The sequence below is a fragment of the Mesoplodon mirus genome, assembly GCF_964341445.2.
Source record: "Mesoplodon mirus genome assembly, chromosome: 3".
In the NCBI taxonomy this organism is placed as follows: Eukaryota; Metazoa; Chordata; class Mammalia; order Artiodactyla; family Ziphiidae; genus Mesoplodon; species Mesoplodon mirus.
Genome location: NC_138978.1, coordinates 123,342,706 through 123,350,440, shown reverse-complemented (window position 1 = coordinate 123,350,440; position 7,735 = coordinate 123,342,706).

Here is a 7,735-nt window from a genome sequence, read left to right as displayed (position 1 = left end):
CTAGAAAGGAGGGCTACAAGCTTCCTTCTTCTGGTGGGGAAGGGAAGGCAAGTCTGCCGCCGGCAGGATGGAGGGTAGTAGACAAGGGGCCGCTCTTCAGGGAAGCATGGGAGAAACTGAGGAAGTGCCTGGGGAGAGAGGTGGGCCCTCACTTCTGGCAGAAAGGGGGTCTGGAACCTGACACCAGCCCGAAACAGTGGTAGAGGAGATGGCCAGGAAAGGACCCTCTGGTCCAGAGGTGGTGTTGCTGCTTGTTTGTTAAAAGAGCCAAAGAATCGGGGCAAAGCGAGGAGGCAGGGAACCAGAAGGGGCAGAGATTGAAGAAAAAATCCTGTGCTTGCCTTCTCGTGGGAGCAGTCAGCAGACAGGGTTCTCCTGGTGGAGGGAAGCCAGCCGATAGGGGGCAGGTCTGAGCCCTGGCTGGGAAGCTTGAAAGGAAGTTAGGAGGAGAGGAGGGCAGGCTTGGGGCCCTTGGGCCAGAGGCCTGAGGTTTCTGCTGGCTGGGCTGGTCCCTCTCTGACCCCAGAGGGAACTCCCCACAGAGGGTTTATCAACCTCTCCTCAGCAAGTCCACTCTCAGGGCACAAGGCTCTGAACTCCCCAAATAACTGGCCCCCTCCGGGCCTGCAGTTGGGATTTTCCATTACAGGGATCCGGTAGGTTACACCCTGCATCAATCCTTCTTCTCCACCTGGGTTGCAGCAGGAAGGGTGGGTGGAATGGGGTAGACACCTTCTCCACATGGGCTCCTTAACTGGCCTTGAATTTGGACCTGGGGGGAACAGGTATTGGGAAGAAACAATGAGGAGAAAACAGATCCCAGTTCAAGCGCAGGTGTGTAGAGGGGAGAGCAAGAGAAGTAGCTGAAGATGTAACAAGAAGGCTGGTGGTTAGACGTCAGGAGAGACTGCCTGAAGAAGTCAGGGGAAGAGTGCCCCACGTGTGGGGGGCACTCCACACAGAGGGCAGCCTTGCCCTGGGGTAGGGGTGGATGAGAGATGACTTGGGATTTAGGAAGCACCTGTTCCTCGGTTCCTAAGTTGGAGTATCTGGGTTATCTTCTGCCTTGCCCTCTGCAGGACACAAGGTGAGGTAGAACACAGCCCCGGAACTTGAGGGTCTGTAGAATTCTGGCACTGGGCTCTCCTAGCTTTCACTCCCCACCCTCACCCCCCTGGTACCTCCCACTACTGCCCAGTCTTTCCAAGGCCCTGGCTCTGGTCCCCCTAGCCAGGCCCAACACTGGAAGGGACTGTGCCCTTCCTCTGCCCACACAGCCTAGTGGGGGGTCCCCACCTCGCCCTGCATTTGGGCTAGTGTGCAGCTCCAAGGGCACTGGTGTGTGCACATCTGGGGCTCAAAGGAAAGGGTGGACAGGACACCTGGGGCCCATTCCTCATCCCTGACCACCCTCCCTGCCCAGGACATTGTGGAGGCTCTGGGAGTCTACCTCCTCCTCCACGGTGGACCTCAGACTCCAGGACATCAGCCAGTGTAGACACCACCTGGTCCTTTGATCTGGGGGGCCTGGTCGGGCTCCTGCTTCTTTTGAACACAGCTGGTGGTGCCAGCTTGGATCAAGGCCCTTGGGAAAGAAGAGCAAAGCAGAGAGTGAGAAAGACTTAAAAGTAGAAGGTGGGAAGGCCAGGGGGACTGGGCTGGGAGGTGGGTTTGAGAGAAAGTCATAGATCCGATAGGGGGTCCACAAAGGGTAGGGTGGCCGGTTCTGAATCAGGTGTTTGGTTAGTATGGGAGGATTTGGGAGGGAGGTGTGCGTGTGTGTGTGTGTGAGAGAGAGAGAGAGAGAGACCGAGAGAGGGTCAGAGAGAGGCAGAGGAGGGCATATTCTGGCGTGTGTGTGTGCACACACATGCACCTGTGTGCTCGTCATTGACTGAGGGGGGCGTGACTGTGTGGGGTCCTGTGTGTGGGGAACAGACGGTGGGAAGGAACCAAGGTAACTCCAGAGGGGGATGTGTGGTCAGTGTAGTAAAAATCAGTTCTTTGTGTACCAGTGCATGTTAGTACCCCGGTGTGTGTGTGCGTGTGTGCGTGCGTGCGTGCGTGTGCACGTGTGGCCGGTGGGGAGGACGTGTGGAGCCGGGTGGGTGTACGTGAGAGGCCATGGGAGAATGTGTATGTGCACAGGGAGGGGGTGGGGACGCCGCTCAGCTGCAGATGGGCTTTCAAGGTCTCCAAGAAACAGTTTTGTTTCCTAAGTGACTGGTCTCCTGGGGCCTCCAGCCCAGACTTGAAGGTTGTTTCAAGATCATGAAAGAGAGCGAGGGAGGGAGAATGGGGGGGCCGGAAGCACTGCCTCCCCTCTGGCCCTCTGCCCGCCCCTCACCCCACTTCTCTGCCCCCGTCCTGGTCGGGGCCCAGCTCCCCGGTCCTGCTCTCGCTCTTCCTCCTTTCCCGCTGCCAGCCCGCTCTGGGCGGCCTCGCTTCTCCCCCCGTCATTCCCTCTGAATCCCTTTTCCCATTCTTCAGCGCCTGTGGCCTTATCACCACTGCCAGGCCCCCAGGGCCTTCTGGGGGAGTGAGTGAAAACATCTCCTTCCATGAGGAGGCTGTCTTGAGGTGACAGGATGGACGGGGAGCCTGGGAGGGTCTGGAGTGGCCATGACATGTGTCCCAGAAAGGTGCCTCTTCCTCTGCAGCCCTCTCTCCTTGTACTTCCCGCAGGTTGCAGTGACCCCGTGGTGGGCAGAGTGGCTGTCCAGGTCCTGCTGCTGCCTGAGTTTCACCACTGCACCACAAGGACCATGTTGGATTTTCTCTCTCACTTGCTTTCCTCCCTTTACATCTGCGCCTGTTTTCTTTCTGGTCTTTCTTTTCAATCTACGCAAAATGTGTTCTAAAAACCTCTTCTTCTGTCTCTCCTTGTTTCTGTCATCTTTAATGTTTCCTCCAGATTATTCTCATTATCTTTTTTATTGTTAAAACCACATTATAGGGCTTCCCTGGTGGCGCAGTGGTTGAGAGTCCGCCTGCCGATGCAGGGGATGCAGGTTCGTGCCCCGGTCCGGGAGGATCCCACATGCCGCGGAGCGGCTGGGCCCGTGAGCCATGGCCGCTGAGCCTGCGCGTCCAGAGGCTGTGCTCCGCAACGGGAGAGGCCACAACAGCGAGAGGCCCGCGTACCGCAAACAACAACAGGAACAACAAAAAACCACATTATAAAGAATTCAGGGATGTGGGCCTAGAGAAATGGGAGGTCGGTGTTTTGTTGTACTTTGGTTTCCTGTGGCTGGTATGAAGGCTTATGTTTGTATGTCAATGTATGTTAATTATCTGGTAGAGAAGAAGAAACTGATAATTCAGAAGAGACAGAGATAAATTCAGGAATTAAGTCCTTCAGAGTGAGGATAGACTCCAAAGCACAAAAGGAAGTCCCGGGTTACATGTCTGATTGTAACAAGGAAACAAAAATAACTATAAAGTGCCTTTCTTCCTTTTGATTCAATGTAAAATTATGCTTCCTGATTGAATTTAATTTTTTCATTAAGTTTGTCATATTAAAATAACTAAACAAGGAGACCATTAGATTGAGGTGGCAGCCTATGTAAGCAAACCAAAATCCAAACCCAATCATGTAAATGCCTCAAGATCATGAAATCAAAATGCTAAGGACAACAAATTCTAGGCTTTAAACTACGGTCATTAAATATCTTCCTTCCTCTTCTTCCACAGTTTCTTTATGTAAGTCTTTCTCCTAGCTTCTTTTAGGAAAACACTCCTATCCACTTCCAATTTGGTGGATTGGAATGGATGTTTGCTCAAATAAACTCTTGAAATTAAAAAAAAAGAAAAGAATTCAGAAAACAGAGCAAAGAGCACCCAGAAGAATTTCCCTCCATCTCTCTGCCTCTGCTCCATGCCCACCTCTTGGCCCTCCTTACTGCTCTCTGGGTTTGGTTAGCTCCATGCTTGTGTCCTAGACGCACAGTGGAAGTCCGGGGGAGGAAAAGGAAAGGACTGGGGTGTGGCCCAGGGGGAGCGTGTCAATCCTCCTTGAGCACGATGGCCCAGAGCTGCTCTGTGCCTGTCTTCCCACTGTCCTACCTGCGGCCCACACCATGGTCCAATGCAAAAGGCACATGTCTGCAAGACAGGCCAGCGAGGTTGGTCTCAGTGGGAGTGCTCACGTGGCCTTGGGCAAGAGGCACCCCCACTCTGGCTTTGCTTCTTCGTCTGAATAACGAGGAGTAGGGCTAGAAGATCTCTGAAGTCCCTTTGCAGCTCTGATATCCCCAAATTCCAGGCTACTTCCTCCTCAGCTCATGGCTCAGCTCAGGTAAATGGGAAAATTTACCTGTGGTTCTACCACCCGTTGGAGACCAGGGTTCAGAAGGAGATATAAGGGGGCAGGCACTCCTATTTTGTTTACTAGTGTGACCCCCAGAAATGGGTCTGATTCTTTCAACTCTTGGCATAGAAGCAAGGAAGGGCTCAGGGTTTGGGCAAAGACTACCCTGGTTTCTTACAGAGAGCCTGTGTGAGAGGAGGAAGGGTCTGGCTGTCTTTTGGGGAGAAGGGCAGGGCTAGGAGTGAGGTTGGAGAAACCTGACATTTCTCGGCTGGCATTTGATCCATAAACAACAGATGAGTCTGTTTCCAGAGATTCTTCAGGCTGGGAAAAATCTATTAGGGGTAATGGGGAGGATGGGGCCCCGCTGAGCGTGGGGGGCAGGGGTCACAGCTGGGCCCTCTAGGGTTCCTGTTTGCCTTTGATTCCATCTGGGCAGGGAGGGAGCAGCCCCCAGCCCCCTGAGGCAGGTTTGCTTTGGCCCGAGATCTGACCCAGCCACTGGCCCAGATCTCCCCGCCTCCCAGCTCCCCCTATCAAGAGGCAGCCGGGTTCCCCCTTAGCCTCCTCCTTTCTACCTCCTTCTTCCCTAACCAGGCCCCCTCCACTTGGCCCAGAATACAGCTCTGCTTGTCTGCCTGTCCCCTTTGGCATTCCAGACGCCCGGCTGGGACAGGATGCCCTGCAAACATCTGGCACACAGGGCCGAAATCTTGTGCCACACAGCGAGCTCTCCTTGGGACCTTGGGGAGCTCGGCCTCCACTGTGCCTTGGTTTCTCTGCAAGTCCAGGATCCTGTCTGGATGTTCTCAGCCTTGTCCCTTGAGGAACCCAAGTACCCCCACAGATGATTCAGTCAATGATGTGGGCTCACGGTCAGTCCACTGCATCCTTCAGACTTTCTCCCAGTATTTCTGGAGCACTTACTGGGTGCCAGGTTCTGTGCAAGGTACTGGAGAGACTGTTACAATCAAGGCAAATAAGGTTCCCACCCTCATGGTCCTGTTGTCAGAATCTCATGACCTTTTAGTCACCAAATCCCTCTACCCCATCCCTTGACCTGGTCTTCCCAAGGGCAGCTCTGAGCCCTCGGGGGTGCCTCATTTCCTCTAGCTCCCCTCACTTCTTTATTTTCATTTATGCTAAGTGAGATTGGGTGGGCCTGGGCTCTGCTTCCCACCTGGGCGATTCTCCCATCCCAAAGATGCAGGAGCAAAGGCTGGGCTATGGAGCATTAGACATCACTCTGGGCTGGACCAGAGGGAGAGCAGAAGCTTGCCAGATAGGACTCACTCCACCATGAACTAGACGTGTGAACCTGAAGAAGTCCTTTACCTCCCATCAATAGAGTGAGGGGGTGTACTGGGTAGTATACAGCTCACCTCTAGCCTGGGCCTCACCCCAGGGAACACGTTTTAGCTGGTCTGAGGTGGGACTCAGCCATCAGTAACTTTTAAAAGCTCCCAGATGATTTGATGTGCAAGCAGAGTTGGAACAAATCATGTCTAAGAGCCCTAGCTCATCAGAGCTAACAGTTAATGAGGCACCATGCTAAGCACTTTAGCACTTCCCATGAGTTATTTTATTTAATTCTCATAACAACTCTTTTATAGATGGGGAAACTGAGACATGAAGATCCCAAGATGCTTACTCAAGTAAGGCAGCTGTGATTCAAACCCAAGCAGTTTGGTTCTAGAAGCTGCACATGTAACCTCTGGGTTATAAGGATGCAGAGAAGGAGCTGCTCTATCCCCAGGAGCACACGTGCAGAATCCTCCAGGCTGCAATGGCAAGAGAGAGGAATGCCCCAGAAGATACAGGGAAGGAACAGTACAGCTGGCTGCTGGCTGCACACAGTTGTGTTTAGAGGGTGATGGGAGCTCGGAGAAGGAAGAGATGGTTCTCAGCTGGAAGAATTAGGAGGCCTGAAGGGAGGAGGTGGCATTCTAGTTGGGTCTTGATGGATAGGTAGGATCCAGCTGTGACTCAGAGAACCTGAGAGAGCACGTTCTGGGTAGAGGAAACACAATGGGCACAGGCACAGAAGCCTGAAGCACCCAGTGCGCAAAGAAACAAGGGAGCTGATACTGGGAATGGGTGTGGGAGCCGTTTCATGGGGGGGCCTTGAACACCAGACTAAGTGCCATCCTAAAGGCCAGTGATTCCTAAAAGGCTCTGATGATAATAATCACTTCGGGGGCTTATTGCAAATACAGGAGAGCAAGCCCATCTCTTAGAATTTCCGATCCATAAGGGCAGGGGTGGAGAGAGGGAATCTGTATTTTTACCACCAAGCAACTTTGAAAAATATTGTTATAAGCAACATGGAGCCACTTCAGATTTTTGAGCAGGGGAGTGATGCTCTCGGAAGGTTCACTGATTGCAGGGGGTGTGTGTACATGGACCGAGGTGTTGGGCTGGAAGGGAGAGACAGGTAGGAGGTTATGGCAAAAATTTAGCCAAGAGGTGATAAGGGTCTGGAGCAAGAGAGTGGCAATGGCAATGAGGAGAAAGGGACTCTGGGAGGTAGAATTTCAAGATTTGGCAATTGATTGTACGTCAGGATGAGAGAGGAAGGCGCTGGAGATGGGGGAGGATACTGGTGCAGAGGGAACTAAGATAAGGGTATGGAAGAAAGGAGGTTGTGTGAGAGAGAAGACGCACATTTGCCCCGGGGCATATTCAGTTTGAGGTGTTCCTGGCAGGGTCTCCAGGTGAAGGCGCTCAGTGGGTGGTGAACTGGGAACTGGAACTTGGGAGAGAGGGCAGGCTGTGGAAGTCACCTGCACACAGGTGATCACTGAACCAGGGGCACCAACTATCTTGGACGGAACCTTGGGTAACACCCGGTGTAGAGAAGGAGGATCCAAAAGATGGAGAAGTAGACAAGCCAGAGAGATGGGGGAACTAGACCAAGTAGGAGGCCTGGAAACCGAAAGAGGAAAAAGTTTTAAGGAGCAAGGAACTAACAGCTTCAGATGCTACAGGAGGCCAAGGGGAAATGAAAGCTGCTCACTTTTGGGGGAACTCAGAAATTACTGGTGTGACCTTTGAGAAAACTATTTCCATAGAGGGTGGAGTTTGGAGATAAAATTGTGAAGGGATAAGGAGTGTATGGTAACTGAAGCAGGCGTGGAGGTTACCCTCTTCCAAGAGGAATACAGGAAGTGGAGGGAAAAAGACAGTGGGAAACAGAGAGCAGAGGGGGTGGGAACCAGGGGACAGACACGGCTCACTTAGAAGAATTCCCTGCCTCTGTTTGCTGCAGGTCCTGCTCCGCCATGTGCCCTAGCTTTGATCATAGCCAGGCACCGAGATACCTACATTCTTATTTTATCTTCACAATAGTCCTCAAAAAACATAAGGTCAAGACTGTACTAATTCTCATGTTCCACACGGTGAAACCAAGGCTAGAGGAAGTCAGTA